The following is a 17,626-nucleotide window of genomic DNA, read 5'->3' on the forward strand; positions in this document are numbered from 1 at the left end:
CGGCCTAATCTGCAGCTTCCAAAGCCTCTTCCCGCTGCCCTAAAGCATGGCCCTGGGCTCAACACAGGCCTCGGGAGGGTGGGAGGAGGCAGCTTGCTGCTGTGTGGGGGCAAACAGCAGCATGGCTTTTCTCAGGTGCGGGCACTGCAGACCACCCAGAGTGGCCTCTCGCTGGGAGGCCCCACTGGCTCTTTTCTTCTCAAGCCAAAACGTTGGAAGCTGTCACCAGCTCCCCTGTGCCACACCTATGCCTCTTCTGCCCTGGCACCTGCGAGAGGCAGCCAGTCTTGTGGCCAGATGGCCAGGATTCTGTGTGTCCTTGGGCAGGCCACCAACCTCTCTGGGCCTCACATGCACCCAGTACCTGTCAGTAGGACTGAGATGCTGTCAATGTAAGATGGAGATATCATTGCTATGTAATCAATAATAACAAAGACTTTGACACAGCCCAAATGTCCAAGGCACTGAATAAGCATAGTGTGGTACATCCATGTGATTAGAATCCTTGGCAGCTGTTAACAATCACATTCTTGAAAACATATTTAAGGCTTTGGGGAAATGGTCATCCAGTTAAAAAAAAAACCAGGTTATAAAACATCATGTGGTGAGTGATCCCAATTAGATTAACTCAAGTAGATCTATGAGTATTATTCATGCTTTCTTCAACAATGAAGTGAAGGGAATCTGCTAAAACGTTAATAGCATCACAGTCTGAATAGTGGCAGTGCATTTTGTTTCCTTCATTACACTTTTCTCTACTTTCCACAATGAACATATAACAGTTCTAAAATTAGGAAAAGTCCTTTGAAATAAAGTTTAATAAATAAGTTTAATTGTGTGGAATGCTATGATTTTCGACTGCAAAAAACAAAACCAAAGGAAGCCCAAGAAAATAGAAAAGGTCATGTCTCCAGGCCCCCCAGGCTGAATGCAAAGGTGTGCACCAATGTGTGTGTACAAGTGTACATGTTTACATAGTCACACTCCTAAATCGTTCCACAAAGGACTGAGGGTGGCTGCATCCTCCTGGAAGCTTGCTTCATAACACAAAGATATGGAGAGTGATTCTATGTTCTGGAGCATATGATGCTAGAATGAGGGCACTAGACAAGCACCTTAGATACAACCCAATCAATCCCTTACTTTGGCGATGAAAGAACAGACCAAGAGGGTTAAAGGACATGCCTAGTGTGACTTCACTCATCAGGAGCAGGGCTGGGAAGATCAGAGCTGCAACCTCGGCAGCACCTGGGCTCTTTCCAGCCCAGCTTCGCATATTGTAGCCACCGAGGGACAAATCTGCAATGACCAGTGCTTGTGGATGCAGACTTTTTCCTTCACAGGTATATGTTAGATTGACAATCCTTGTCTTCTGATTCCCTTATGGAGAAATGTGCATAGCAGGTAGAAGTCTCTCAACTCCTCAGTGCTCAACAGGTTCCCCAGGAGTGACATGCTCCTTTTGTAGAGTCACCCTTGAAAGAAAACCAGGTGCATGAGCTTAGGTCTGGTGGCAGGGACCGTTGGTTGTCCCCAGTATGTAGTCTCCCTTTCTATAGTAACAGAATTCTGGGTGTGCAGATGGACTCAGGGCTGCCCCAAATAAAGACCATATTTCCCAGCCTTCTTTGCAGCTGGGTGGCTACGTTCTGGTTAATGGGATGTGAAGGTGATGCAGGCATATTTGGGGACAGGTCCTCTGTGGTCAAGGAGTACCCACAGCTGCTCCCTTTCCCACTGTCCGGTGGGGATGAGTCATAGTGGCCCATCCAGATGAGGATGACAGAGGAGCGATGACATCAACAAAGCCTGACTCCCTGACCCTGAGGAGCTACTTCAGCAGCGCTGGACTGCTCAATTGTTCTATTTTGTTTAAGCCACTGTTATTTTGGGTTTCTGTTAACATAGCCTAACTATAGCCTAACTAACAAGCAAAGAACCACGGAGAAATGTATCCCTCAAAGGTAGGCACCCAATGGTAATGCTACTGATAACTGTAATGATGACAATCCCATCACACCTCACATGTCACAAGGCACTTCTGCTTCCATGAAGGGCAGAGAAGTCACCAAATGAAACAAGGAATTGTGCTACTTGGATGAAGTCCCAGCAAAGCTCAACCCAGTGGCCTCCATAATCATAAACACCATTACTGAACATCCATATACTTTCTCTCACATCCCATAACAGCTTGACCAGAGGCAGCAACGAGGAAACTGAACGAGGCCAACATCCCATTTTCTCCAGCTCTCTCTTAATTCCCACTTCCAGCTTCCCCATCAGAGAAACTTCTGGTCCCTTAACTGTCCACTCTCTCAGACCTGTTCTAGCCACACTCTCCATCTGACCAGGCCACTGAGCCACTGAAGAACTTCCATAGTTGTGGAGATGGCGCCAAAGCATTGGCATTGTCTCTGGGTGTAACTGAGCCCTCAGCTCTGCTCAAAAACATATTCCTAAGTTTTGCTTTCAATAATGGCTGAGTGGCTTGTATCAAACAAACCCTCGCACAGAAAACTATTTTAATATCTGGAAAAATACAAGAAATAACAATTTGCAAGCACTGAAGAATGATCAAAAGCAGGACGAGGCAGGGCGCAGTGGCTCATGCCTATAATCCCAGCACTTTGAAAGGCCGAGGCATAAGGATCACTTGAACCCAGGAGTTTGAGAGCAGCCTGTGTAATATAGTGAGACTCTGCCTCTATAAAAAATAAAAAATAAATTAATCAGGTGCAGGGGTGCCCACCTGTAGTCCCAGCTACCTGTGAGGCTGAGGGGGAAGAATTGCTTGAGGCTGGTGGGGCTGAGGGTGCAGTGAGCCATGATGACACTACTATACTCCAGGTTGGTCAACAGAGCAAGACTCTGGCTCAGAAGAAAAAAACAAAACAAAACAAAACAAAAACGTACTCAGAGGTTACAATCGCTGAAGGAATGGAAGAGAACTAGGTAGATTCTACATTAAATCAATTTGCCTCCTGAAGAAACTCCCCAGTCCCACCAAATTAAAAGAATTTCAAAAACACCTCAGACTCCACTGAAACACCAGAAAGGCTGGCTTTGGGAGGAACAAGATCATCTCAGGACTGAGGGTTACACCAGAGGACTAAGAGAAAACCAAAATAAATCTATTGCTATGGTCTGAATGTGTCCCCTGCAACCTCAAATTCAAATGCTGAAACTTAATCCTCAATGTGACAGTATTAAAAGGCACATCCTTTGTGGAAATGATTAAGTCATGAGGACTCTGACTTCTTGAATAGGATTAGAACCCTTATAAAAGAGGCTTAAGGGAGTGCCCTGGCTCCCCTCTGCCGTGTGAGGACACAGTGTTCGTCCCTTCCACCACGGAGGACACAGCATAAAGGTGACATTTTTGAAGCAGAAAGCAAGTCCTCACCAGATGCAGAATCTGCTGGAGGCTTGATCTTGGAAGGAAATCCCAGACTCCTGAATTGTGAGCAATAAATGTCAATTGCTTATACATTACCCAGTCTATTTTGTTATAGCAACCTGAATGGATGAAGACATCTGTCTTAACAAGGTCCATACATGATAACTAACCATTCCGTAAAATATATTAACTGCCCATCATTTAATTGCCTATTAAAATAAAACAACACTCTTCAGAGGAAGGTAACAAAATCCAGGACTATAACTTATTATTCATGAGGTCCACTGTATAATAAAAAAGGACTAGAAATGTGAAGAAACAGAAAATTCAAGCCATAATCAAGGGAAAAAGCTCAACAGACCCCTACACGACCCAAATGTTGAATTAGTAGACAAAGACTTTAAAAGTCTTATAAATATGTAAAAAAAAAATTAAAAATAAACAATGGGTGACTGTCAAGAGATTTATGAAAATTCTAAAAACGAAATGGAACTTTTAACACTAAAAATTATAATATCTGAAATAAAAATGTATTGGATTTAAACAACAGTAGCTAGGACACTGCAGAGGAAAGCTCAGTGAACCTGAAGACAGGCCAAAATAAATTGCTCAAACTGAAGCACAGAGAGAAAAATGATGCAATAAAAATAAAGAGAGCTTCAAGCACTCCTAGGACAATATGAAGTGAGCTGATATAAATGCAATTAGAGGCCGGGCATGGTGACTCATGCCTAAATCCTAGCACTCTGGGAGGCCGAGGCAAGCAGATCACCTGAGGTCAGGAGTTTGAGACCAGCCTGCCCAACACAGTGAAACCCCATCTCTACTAAAAATATAAAAATTAGCCGGATATCTTGGCAGGCGCCTGTAATCCCAGCTACTTAGGAGGATGAGGCAGGAGACTCATTTGAATCTGGGAGGCAGAGGTTGCAGTGAACTGAGATCACACCACTGCACTCCAGCCTGGGCAACAGAGCAAGACTGCATCCCCCAAAAAATAATAAAATAAAAAACGGAACTAGAGTCTCAGAAGGACAGCAGAAACAGATGCAAGCAAAAAACATCTTGAGAATAGCCCCAATTTCCCCCAAGTTAATTAGAAACATCAACCCACGGTTCCAAGAAGTTCAGTGAACCTAAAACAGGGTAAATCTGTAAAAAACTAAACCAAGGTATGTCATAGTCAAATTGCTGAAAATAAAAAAATAGAAAACCGTAATAGCAGCCAGAAAACAGAACAACACGTTACATACAAGGGAACGATGGTAAGAATTAGAGTTGATTTATCATCATAAACAATGGAAGACAGAAGACAAGGGAATAACATCTCTAAACTGCTTAAAAAATAAAACAAGACACACACACAAAAACCCTGTCAGCCTAGAATTCTATAGCTAGTGAAAATTTTCTTCAAAAATGAAGACAAAACATAAACATTTTCACATAAGGGAAAGTCACATAATTTGTCACCAGCATGCACTCATTGTAAGAGATGCTTTAGGCTAAAGAGAAATTTTGTAGACGGAAATTAGAATCTTTAAGGCTGGAATACAAGTGCACCAGAAATGGCAAATCTATGGGCAAATATAAAAACATGCTACTTGTCCTTGATTGCTTCCTATCACAGTAACAATGACATACATAGTAACAACAACTAAACATCTCAGCACTTCATCATTTCCCAGCTCTTGTACTAACTGCTTTAGATACATTACTTAATTTAATCTGGACAATAAATCTGTGTGATGAGTTAGGCTCTTCTGTATTCTGTGTCACTGCTAAGAAAACGGAATACAAGAGATGCTAAGTGACTTGTCAAATGTCCACAGCTGAGACTGCAGTCAAGACTCAAAAGGTATTTGCAAAGTTGTCTACGTATGTCCAGACTTATCCCCACACACCTCCAGGCTCTGAGTATTTGTTATTTCTCCTGTTTAAAGAAAGCCTCTTCCTAGGCCCTTTTGGCCCTGGCCTTCTCTGGATGATGCTTTCTCAGCCATCTCCTTTCTCTTCTGTGTCTCAATGTCTCATTCTCTACTCACTCTTTCCTTTCATCCAAAAAAACATTCTCAAGATTCTCACATCTTTGAGTGGAAAAATCCCTCATTTTCACTAAGGTGCTCTCTAGTCATCTGTTGATCTCTCACCTCTTCTCAATGGGCTTCTTGGAAAAGGACTTCAAACCCACTGTATCCATTTCCTCTATGCCCACCCATTTCTCAGCTAGGTCACTCTGGTTTCTCTCTCTCTGCTCATAGCTCTTGCTATGGTCATCAGTTGCCATTTCATCACCAAATCACGAGGACACTGTATAGGCCAGACTCAACACACTTGACCCTGCTGACCATTCCTCTTCTATGGCATTTGTTTCTTCTTTGCTTTCCATGACTTTACTTGTTTCTGGCTTTCCCTGTCTCTCTAATTGCTGTTCCTTATTGTTCTCTTGTAGGATCTTCTACCTCTCTTTTCCTAAAATGTTGGCATTTCCTACTGTTTTGTTTCAGGGGGAACTCATTTTTTTTTTTTTTTTTTTTTTTTTTTTTTTTTTTTTTTTTTTTTTTTTTTTTTTTGAGACGGAGTCTCGCTCTGCCGCCCAGGCTGGAGTGCAGTGGCCGGATCTCAGCTCACTGCAAGCTCCGCCTCCCGGGTTCACGCCATTCTCCGGCCTCAGCCTCCCGAGTAGCTGGGACTACAGGCGCCCGCCACCTCGCCCGGCTATTTTTTTGTATTTCTTAGTAGAGACGGGGTTTCACCGTGTTAGCCAGGATGGTCTCGATCTCCTGACCTCGTGATCCGCCCATCTCGGCCTCCCAAAGTGCTGGGATTACAGGCTTGAGCCACCGCGCCCGGCCAGGGGGAACTCATTTACTCTCGATGCTTCACTATGATATACTGATCAGTTCCCAATCTATAACCCAGGCCTTACCCCTGTTCTGAGCCCCAAATCTATGCATCCAGCTACTTACTACAAATCCCATTTAATTATCCACTAGACAGTTGACTAAATATAGCATGCTCTGAAAAGAGCCTATCATCTTCCTCCAAACCTGCTTCTGCTATTTTTCCTATTTCAATAAATGGCACCTTGACCACCCAGGGCGCCCACGTCTCTGGAACCTTGAAAGCCCTCCTGAGTTGCTCCTCTTTACTTGCTGTCTGTTCCCTCACATCAAATGAATACTGAACTGGTTACTTGGCCTCCTAAGGGCTCTCACCCAGCTCCCTTTTTCTCCATCCCCAACCCCACTGCCCTAGTTTAGACACTGAACTTTTTTTACCTAAGTAACACCAACAGCTTCCTGACTATCCCTCATGCTTTCCACTGTAATTAATCTTTCATGTAGCAGGCAGGATGTCTTAGTCCATTTTCTGCTGCTGTAACAGAATACCACAGACTGGATAATTTATTTTATTATTATTATTATTATTATTATTATTTGAGACGGAGTCTCGCTGTGTCTCCCAGACTGGAGTGCTGTGGCGCGATCTTGGCTCACTGCAAGCTCCGCCTCCCAGGTTCACATCATTCTCCTGCCTCAGCCTCCCTGGATAATGTATTTTAAAAAGAAATTTACTTGTCACAATTCTGGAAGCTGGGAAGTCCAAGAACATGGCACTGATATCTGGGGAGGGCCTTTGTGCTGTGCCATCCCATGTCAGAAGGTGGAAGGGAAAGTGAACACAGAGAGAAAAAGGGGCCCAAACTCCCATGGTAATCAACCCACTGCTGCAATAACTGCATTAATCCATTCATGAGGGTGAAGCCCTCATTACCTAATCACCACTTAAAGGCTCCACCTTTTTTTTTTTTTTTAAGTAGCTGCATCCTTCTAGGATCACCTCTTAATACCATCACAATGGCAATTAAATTTCAATATGAGTTTTGATGGTGACATTGAAACCACTGCACAGGGTTATTTTTCTGAAATATTAATATGATCATATCACTCTCTACTGCCTCTAAGAAATAGCTCAAACACTTCAAGCTGGCCTATAATGCTGTTCAGGGCCTGTCCCTGGCATTCTATGGACTCATTTCCTCCTTGCCCAGCCCACACTTTATACTTTAGAAATAATATTCTATTCAGAACTCCTCACAAACAAGTTCCTTTGTGTGTCTGGGCCTTTTCTAATACTGTTCCCTCCTCTGGAATGCTCTTCCACATGGTTTATACTTATCTGGAATTCAAGATTCAGCTCTTCTACAAATCATTTTCTGGGCCCTCAGGTTGGTCCAGGGCCCCTCATTTAACACTTTCTCTGTTAAACTGGAAAGATCTCATACTGATCAATCTCTCCCACTGGCCAGTGATTCAGTGATTCTCAGTATGTAGCCCACGAGTCACTTGCATCAGAATCACATCAGGAGCGTGTTAAACATGTAGGTTCCTGAGCTCCACTTAGACAGACAGAACCACAATCTCTGGGAATCAGAATTCCAGACAAGCCCTCAGATAACTCATTTGTGCAGTAAAGTTTGCAAACTGCCTTCTGTTGTAATCAGAGTCTGGGAAGGTTGTGATGTCCAGGAGTGGCAGATGCCCTGTACGGGGTGAGAGACAAGAGGGAGAGATGCTTATGCATGAGAAGGTGCTATTCACAGAAGAAAGCAAGGCTTACTCAGAACCAAGGTCACACAGTCAGTGGTGTCAGTATCAGTAACCCTGAGTGCAAAGTCCCTGCTCTTGACTATTCAGTTGTACTCCCTCTCCTTCCTGAAATCCCTTCATTTCTGAACCTGTCATGTGCCCTGAAGCTGTCACTGAATATTCCTGGGGGTCACATACTATCTGGCTACCTACTGTCATAATCTTATGGTCATCAGCAATAATAGTTCAGCAGCGCCCACTTAAGATGAAGTTCATTTGCCAGAAGAGAAAAGTCAGCTCTCTAAGGACAGAATAGAAACAAGAACTTTTTTTTTTCGTTTTTTTTTTTTTGAGACGGAGTCTCACTCTGTTGCCCAGGCTGGAGTGCGGTGGCCGGATCTCAGCTCACTGCAAGCTCCGCCTCCCGGGTTCCCGCCATTCTCCTGCCTCAGCCTCCCGAGTAGCTGGGACTACAGGCGCCCGCCACCTCGCCCGGCTAGTTTTTTGTATTTTTTAGTAGAGATGGGGTTTCACCGGGTTATCCAGGATGGTCTCGATCTCCTGACCTCGTGATCCGCCCGTCTTGGCCTCCCAAAGTGCTGGGGTTACAGGCTTGAGCCACCGCGCCCGGCCAAAACAAGAACTTTTAAGAGGGCCTTGGCTGGGCCTCAGTTACCAGAAAATTTCTAGCTCTTTGACATCATCTATTGCCTCAAATAAGGCACAGACAGTTTTACTGGTTGAGAAATTTGAGAACAATCTGCAAAGCTACTACAGCAGCCAGAAAGTGTGGAAACTCCTGGAAGTGACATAGATACAGAGAGGTGACCCCAAATTCTGCATATAAATGCTACCCAAATCTCTGACTGACCCGAGCAGACCCTAAGCAGCAGCCTACCTAAGACTGAAAACAAAACAAAACAGTCAAACAAAAAAATCTGAACATAACTTTCAGTTGCTGCCTACCACAGTGGGGAGAATTGAGAATCTGAGTCCAGACAATTTAGCTGCCCACTAAAACCAAGAGCACTCTTCACAGGACCAAATAGAATCCACAGTTTTAACATAATGTATAACCCAAAATTACTAGTCATATGAATTAAGAAGAAAATGTGAGCCATATTCAAGAAAAAAGAGATTAAATGGAGACTAACTCTGAGGTACCCAGATGTTGAAAATAGCAGGCAAGTATTTAAAAATAGGTCATATAACTGCTCAAATATAAAAATAAGCTCATAATAAAGGCACAGATTTAAAAATCTCAACAGAGAAACTAAAACTCTTTGCCCTAGGAACCTCTGTGGTTGCAATCCCTATAAACATCCCAATAACTGAGTATTCCCAGAGCTTCAGGAACGGCTGACCTTCAGAGAGGTGGGTTCGAAAGGAGAGTACTTCCCTCTTCTAGCTTGCCGTGGAGTCTCTTGGTCAAAGCATTCTTTCCCTGAACTTCATTTTCTCTTGTGAGGTACGAAGCAAATTATTTTTGCTGGTAACTATTTTACAGGGATGTAAGCACAGGATATCATGACAACATGAGCAGCAGGCCTGTCCTTGGGGAGTCTCCTGCCAGCCAGTCCACAATCCCTATGAACCTCCTCGGCTGTGCTGGGTGCACCTCCTGCACTGCATCATGTCCTCTGAGAAGGCTGAGCTGCACGCTGCTGGGATTAGACGGCTCCAAACCTGGCAATGCTTATTTATTCCTTTAATATCTTTGTGCTTACAAATAGCACTGTATATGAGAAATGGCAGGCACTTCATTTTATGCAAAATGTGAGGAACCTTATGAGTATGGATTTCATAGCTGCATCCACATTTATCTTCTTCTGAACGTGGTATTAAACAGTATCTACAGGGGTTCAGACATACAGTGCAGAATGACAGTACATTACACGCTTCCTTCTGCACAGAAGCTTCCACTGGCCCAGCTGATCGCGGAGGAAGGAGAGGTTTCCTGAGGCACTTGTTGAAGTCTTCTTTGCTATGTGCATTTATTATGAAATACAGTTTTATATCCACATTCTGACAAGACACAGTAATAAAGTCTGCAATGGAAATCTGCATGGTAATTTGCATAAATTGACTCAAGATTCTCTTCTCAGGAAGAGAAATAATGAAAAGGCATGTATGTGCGTCTTCTTTTAGCCTTGGCCAGGCCTGGGCCCAGGGCTGGGGAAGCATCCATAAGTGGCAGAAAGCAGCTGGGCATGACAAGCCTTTGACAATGAAGTTGCTGTTTGTGCTCTGCACCACTAACCATTAGATTAAAGTATCAGGGTAAAGTCATGCAAATTAGCTTGCAAATGAGCCTGCTGAAACTTCAGCATCCAGACTGGCAAGTGGGTGCTTTGGAGAGATGAGACAGCAGTCTCTGGCAAATAGGCTGGGCATGTCCTTGCCAGAAGCGCAGTAATGCGCCCTGGGGGAGGGGATTTTGGCTCAGAAGGCCACAGTACAGTTACCTGCATTCTTCCAGACACCTCAGTTTCAAAGTCTGTCTGGTCCTGGAGGCCACGTTTCTCCCAATGGAGAGTGGCTTGTACTTTAGTCACCACCCAATTTAAATATGTGACTGCTCTTTTATTTCCTGACTGTGGTTTGAAAACAACACATACCTTCAAACTTTAAAAAAGGTTAAATTTCATCAATATCAGTGGGTCCCTTCAAAAGTCACTCATATGTGAAGGTTGTGTGGCCTGAAGCTCCCTGAGAGGCCTCCCAAAGGGTGACAAACGGATCCATGTGTGCCAGCCCTCCCCTCCCCTTTTGCTTTATCTTACAGCAAAAGATACTCTAGGTGTTGGACTTCTGAGGGCATCTAAGAACTTACTTATGGTAACCTACAAAATGAATTAGGAAAGATGACTAAAGCCTGAAGCAGAGATCTGCATCCTGAGTCCATTCCACTTATTAAATGTATCAGGAGCTAGTGGTGGGCTCACCCAGTACCCATTGGCAACCTCCTACTCCCTCGCTTGACTACTTTAGACTGTAAAAGCTAAACTTGGCTTTCCCAGCCTCTCCAGAGGCGAAGGGTAATGGTGTGACTCCATTCTGGCCAATAAGACACAGGAAACAGTCTGCTGGAGCGGGAGGGATTCCAGGGAAGCTCTTGCTTTTTCTGCCTTGAAAGTGGATGTGATGTCTGGAGCAGCAACAGCCAGCCCGCACGAAGATGAGAACCCACAGGCCACGACGGCAGAATGGAAAAAGCAATAGTCCAGGGGCCTGATGGTAGCACCACTCAGTGTGCCAACCACACGACCTCTTACACCTACAAAATTAAAACTCTCCTTCATTTATGCCACTGTTCATCAGCCTTCCATACTAGAAGGCGACATTTCTAATTTGCATGTGCTGACAAAGAAGTGGACAGGAGGGCACAGGAGAGGAAGGAGAGAAAGAAAGCATGTTAGAGCCTGGGCAGTGTGGTTGGCACACTGAATGGTGGTACATCAGGCCCCTGGACTACTGCCTATTCTGTTCTGCTGTCATGGCCCATGGGTTCTCATCTTTGTGCAGACTGTCTGTTGCTGCTCCAGACATCACATCCACTTTCAAGGCAGAAAAAGTAAGCAAGAGCTTCCCTGGAATCCTTCCCCCCAAGCAGACTGCTGCTTGTGTCTTATTGGCCAGAATGGAGTCACACCATTACCCTTCGCCTCTGGAGAGGCTGGGAAAGCCAAGTTTAGCTTTTACAGTCTAAAGTAGTCAAGCGAGGGAGTGGGAGGTTGCCAGTGGGTACGGGTGAGCCCACCACTAGCTCCTGATACATTTAATAAGTGGAATGGACTCAGGATGCAGATCTCTGCTTCAGGCTTTAGTAATCTTTCCTAATTCATTTTGTAGGTTACCATAAGTAAGTTCTTAGATGCCCTCAGAAGTCCAACACCTAGAGTATCTTTTGCCAGGTCAATGTCCAGAGCGAACACCTGGATGACCTGCAGTGCCCCAGTGGGTTTCTGAGGCAGGGTCATCTTGCCAGAGTGACTGGCATTCAGATTTCATGACATAAGAGTGTCAACTCATATTGTGACCCCAGAACATAATGTCTGCAAAAAATGAAACTCCACTCTATTAATACAAAAAATATCCTCATGTTGCTAGGGTTAACCGAGGACTACAGTCCAGTGCTCTGCCCGAAGTCAATGGGGTCAAGCATCATTTGGCAGAGCAGCAAAGCACAGTGCAAGTGCACATGCAGGGATGGTCAGGACACTGCGGAAAGTTATCATTTGTTTCACTGTATCATTATCATCTTGGTTTGTTGCAGGGTTGTCATCATTCCTTCTGTAGAGTAATGCACTTTTGTATCAACAGTGGTTTTGGCCCATAATTTTCTACCACCTCAACTTTAACACCTCTGTGAGCCATAGTTTAAATACAAATTAATTACATTCCTACTTCCAAAGTTGAAGGCCACTGGTTTAGGTGATAGAGGGCCTAAATTCCATCTGAACAATTTCCAGGTTAAAAAAAAAAAAAAAAGTAATACTAAGAAACTGAAAAGCTTGGCCCAGGTCTCCCAGCGAAGTGGGACTTGAACATGGGGCTTAAACCCAGGCCTCTTTTCGAAGGGAAAAGAAAAAAAAAAGGGACTGAGGCATAGGGGACATGCTGAATCCTTCTCCTCGGCGTGTGCCCTCACTCTGACCACCTCTACCAGGGCAGAAGATCCTGTCCCCATCTCCCCCGGGTGCTGGGGACACATGGCATTTTAGATTCTGTGGGTAAAAGGCCCCTTCTTCTGGCACTCTGCCTCCGTTCTACATTCCGTTAGAGAAAAACACACCCAGTTTTAGGGCTTTAGGAATCTAGATTTGCCCAGTCTCCCACAGGCTGGCCTCAGAGAACAGCCATTTTCAAGCATTTTGGCTGTTTGATCATTACTTCCCACTGGACTCTTCCTTTTTCTTTGTGTCAATGGCATCGATATTCTTCCAGCATGTCCAGACAGAAACCTGGGGCACATTCAGGCCTCTTCCTCTTCTGTATGTAACCCACAGACACACTGTTCGCTGGCCCCTTCCACTTCCTGTGCTGTCTCTCCTAGGCCCCTCGCTTACCTCCCACACAGTGCTGCATGGTTCCTCCCTCGCCCTTGTCCTCCCTGCCCTTCCACACACAGCTGTATCTGAGTCTTTGTGTGTCCCGCCTCAGCTGCCACCCCTGGTCCCGGCCCAGTCCCTCCAGCTCTGCCTGCCACAAACTCTGTATCTTTGATCCCGTCAGTGTCTGGGTCAGGAACCCTCTGTGGCGCACCCTTCCTACCCAGGGATCCCAACTCACTCTTGGGCCTTCCACAGTCCCAGTCACTGGGGCCAACTCACCCATCAGGCATGAGGGGCACAGAGCCCAGTGCCCACAAGACATGTAAGGGCCAAGGAGAATGTTTCCATTTTAATTTATCTTAAAATCAGAAGAAGAAATGACTATAATTATAATGAATCCAGTCTGAATTACATTCATCTCTATACCAATGTAGCTGTAAAAATATAATTCTTAACATTTTTTAAAGGAAGAAACCTGTATTCGTTTCCTAGGTCTGCCATAACAAAGTACCGCAGACTGGACAGCTTCAACGACAGAGTCATTTCCTCACAGCTCTGGAGGCTGGAGTCTGAGACTGAGGTGTAGGCACAGTTGGCTTCTTCCGAGGCCCTCCCTGGCTTACAGATGGCTGCCCCGTCCTGTGTCCTCACGCTGTCTTTCTCTGTGAATGTCAATGTCCTCATTTCCTCTTCTTCTAAGGACACCAGTCATATTGAACTAGGGCTACCCTAATAATCTCATTTTCCTTCTGTAGAGACCCTATCTTGATCTACAGTCCCATTCCGCGATACTTGGGGCCAGGACTTCGACGCAGGAACTTTGAGGAGACACAATTCAGCCCATGTTAGGGCCCATGAAGCGAAATGCCTGAGGCTCATGAAAGTCAAAATGCAGCCCTGCCAACAGCCCACTCACAGGCCCCACTACTGCCCTCCCTCCACCCCAACACACCGAGCTTTCCAGCCTCTTAGTACTGCATTGTTTTAACCTGGAAATTAATCAGATGGAATTTAACCCCTGTATCATCTAGACCAGTGGCCTACTTTACAGGCAGAAATGTGGCAAATATGTATGTATATATTTATGAATTGATTGACTGATTGAAACAGGGTCTTGCTCTGTCACCCAGGCTGGAGTGCGGTGGCATGATCATGGCTCACTGCAGCCTTGACCTCACAGGCTCAAGCAATCCTCCCATCTCAGCCTCCTGAGTAGCTGGGACCACAGGCTCATGCCACTATATACAACTAATTTTTTAAAAAATTATAAAAACGGGGCCTCATTATGTTGACCAGGCTGGTCTGGAATTCTTGGCCTCAAGCAATCCTCTGGCCTTGGCCTCCCAAAGTGCTGGGATTACAGATATGAACCCCCACCCTCGGCTGTAAATTTGTATTTAAACCATAGCTTATATAGGTCTTAAAGTCTAGATGATGGAAAATTACACCAAGAAGAAAGTGCTTAGCAACCTCAGAATCTTGCCCAAAGTCCTACAGGTGTCTCTTTTCACGCCCGTTTTCTATTCCTGGGTTGGGCGTGGGTGTCAGGGTCCAGTGTCTGTGAGTGTGTGGGTGTCTGTCCACAGGGAACCTCTGGCTTGACCCCTGCTCATGTCTGTTTTCCTCATTGGGCCCTACCTCACTCACACCAGCAAAGGCAGTGCGGGGGCTTTTTAGGCCTGAGTCTCTGTTTGTTAAGGTCATGCTGCTCAAGGCTGGCAACACGCAGGGCCACCTGAGAATGCGCTGACCTGGAAAGAGATGGCAGAGCACCAAATACCATGTTGAATAAAGCATAGCCTTCCATGCACCGTGACCTCTCCTGTTTGCCCCCTCCCTAAGCAGTTGGGATGTGCTGCGTGTGGATGTGCCTCGGCTCCTCTTAGAAGGGCAAGATCACTGGGGAGGGGCAGGTGCTGGTTTACGGGCTAAGCAGCCAGATAAGTGGCCTGCAGACACAATGGCCAGGAAACACTCATATTTATTTCATTAAATCAACTTACAAATGTTACACAAAGAAATAATCTGGAGACACTTTGTGAGAATAAAAAGACATGCTGCCAAGATAGGATCCTGGGGGAAATGGCCTCACCAGGTCAAGATGGTGGGCAGAAGGCACGTGAAGGGCCAGAGGGGCTGGGAGCCTGCAGGGGCTATGCTGGGGGATGCGGTGAGGCGCCCAAGCTGAGGAATAGGCCAGAAGGTCCAGACCCCACTGGGATCAGACTGGGAGGTGCTAGGATTTTGGAGTGAGTTGAAGGGTATCCATCCCCAAATTCATGTCCACTTAGAACTTCAGAATATGAGCTTATTTGAAAATTGCAGTTTTGAAGATGCGATTAGTTAAGGATCTTGAGATGAAAAATCATCCAGAATTTAGGGTGGGTCCTTAAATCCAATGACGGGTGTCCTCATAAGATAAGGCGAGGACAGAAAGAGACAGGAGGCCTGCTGAGGACAGAGGCGGAGAGTGGAGTGATGCAGCCACTTGCCGAGGAAGGCCCAGAGGCACTGGGAGAAAAGGATTCTCTCCCAGCGCCTTCAGAGAACAAGGCCCTCTGTGCCTTGATTTTGTACTTCAGCCTCCAGAATGGTAAGAAAATAAACGTCTGTTGTTTAAGGTCCCTCTGCGCAATTTGTTAAGGCAGCCCCAGGAGGAGAGAGAAGAAAGCCTCAGGGCAGAGCGGCAGGAATGCAGTGAGGATCACCTGTGAGGCCAGAACATCTCAGGAAACCCCTTGGCCTGGGAGGGCGAGGAGGCAGCCACTCTGTTCCCAATGGTTCTGTGGGACCCAGGAAGGGACCCAGCGCAGGTAAAGCTTCATAGGCCTCCAGAAATGTTCCTCCACACTGTCAGTGTGTCCTGAGAGCAGCTGAGTGAGCTCTGGCAGGCCAGGGACCTGCTCCCAGGGACAGCCCATTAGGTCAGTGGTTTCCTAATTTGTGCCATAGTGTGAGGCCCAGGGACGTGCCAGTGGGCTCTAAGTGCTTCACAATCACTGCTGAGGCTTTAAGCATGCTAATGCCCGAGCCAGCCCTTGAATCTCCCAAAAGGTAATGCTAACAGGCAGCCAGGAGTGATGGGGGCCTACGAGAGACCCCAGAAGAGTGCTGCTACCAAGTCCTCCCCCTCCATCCCCAGCAGCCACCTGCAGAGACGGAACCCTTCCACGGCGGCGTGAGTGCAGGTTTCACACAGGTGGCTCACAGACCAGGCCTGCAGGTGTGTTTCATTTGGCCTGCAGAAGAGGAAGCGGGGCTGGCCCCAAAGACAGCCAAGTCTCATCACAGTGCACATACTGGAAGGTTTTTTTCTATCATAAATTTGGAAAGTACTTACTTAGTTGGGGTTTTATATGAGAACCACTGCAGACATGAATTTCACCCGGCTGTGACTCTTGTTTTTTTACTTCTTCAAGTGAGTGGATTTAGATGGGGGGTGATGGGCAGGGTGTTGAGAGGCCAGAGAGTACATGTGTTATGAGAACATGTGTGTGCATGTGTGTGTGTGTGTGTGTGTGTTTTTGGGGGTGAGGAGGTAAGTGTGAGGCAAGAGGAGGTGGAAGACCTGCTCCCCGGGGCATCTCACGGGGCCTATCAGGTAGACGAAAAGTCTTGAGAGGTCTGTAGAACCCAGCGCCACACACCCAGGTCCTCATGCCAGCCCCTCAGGGTCTCCTGCATGCTCAGCTTTAGACCGAGGGAGAACTCAGCAGCTGTCAATGAGGATAGGGTTAGACACCCCCCTCCCAGCCCTCCATGCCTTGGCTGAAGGCAGGGCCAGATTCTGTGGCCAGGCCACTTTCTTCTGCCTCTCCAAACATAGAGTAGGCACTTGACAAACATCTTTTGTCAGAATGAGTGGACGAGAGGGGAGTAGTGGGGCCAGAGACAGAAAGTGTGGGAGGGAAAGAGGGAAGGAGGGATAGATCCCATTCTAGGAACTGTCTGGGCACCTCAGTCAATCAAGGCAAGGCAGCTCTGCCAGGTTGTACAGCTGGAAGGGTATCTGAAGGGGTGGTGAGGAGTGATTGCTGTGCAGGGGCACAACTTGGGGTGAGGTCTGCTGAGCCCCCAAAGACCCTGGGATCTTGTCTACTTCTCAAATGCCTCTGCCACCACATTAGGAAAAACAAACAAAATAACATTTCCCCCTCTCCATCTCCACAGATTTCATTGAAATGAGCCTCTGTATGCACAGAATTGGAGCCCTGGTCTCCCAGCCTAATTATCATTTTTAAGGGCACTGGGAAAGGAATTCCACCTGCTGCAATACTGAAAAAAAAAAAGAGAAAGCCTGGGATGGGGAGGGCAGTCCTCTCTGAGGTTTCTCTCCGTCCTGTCACCACATTGGGTCCTTGGGGCCTCTTGATCTGATGGGTCTAAAACCCGAGGCCAACTCTCCATGCTTTTTTTTTGTGCCAACAGGCACTGGTGACTCCAAGTATGGTCAGGCCTGTGCTAGACTCATGAATGCAGTGGTGGGTCCGAAGGTCCTGGCCTCAGCCAAGCGCAGAGCCCAGCCCAGAGCCAGAAGCACACAGGAGCTACTGCACAGCTGAGAGGCTAAACCAGCCCTGAGGATG

The 17,626-nt window shown here is 46.3% G+C and overlaps 1 protein-coding gene across 1 annotated transcript in view; it reads right to left on the minus strand.

The window, feature by feature from the left end:
• Window positions 1-17,626, minus strand: part of RAB6B (RAB6B, member RAS oncogene family) — a 68,721-nt gene that overhangs the window by 17,755 nt on the left and 33,340 nt on the right. The window lies entirely within an intron of this gene.

Source organism: Macaca thibetana, chromosome 2 (genome assembly GCF_024542745.1).
Source record: "Macaca thibetana thibetana isolate TM-01 chromosome 2, ASM2454274v1, whole genome shotgun sequence".
NCBI lineage: Eukaryota > Metazoa > Chordata > Mammalia > Primates > Cercopithecidae > Macaca > Macaca thibetana.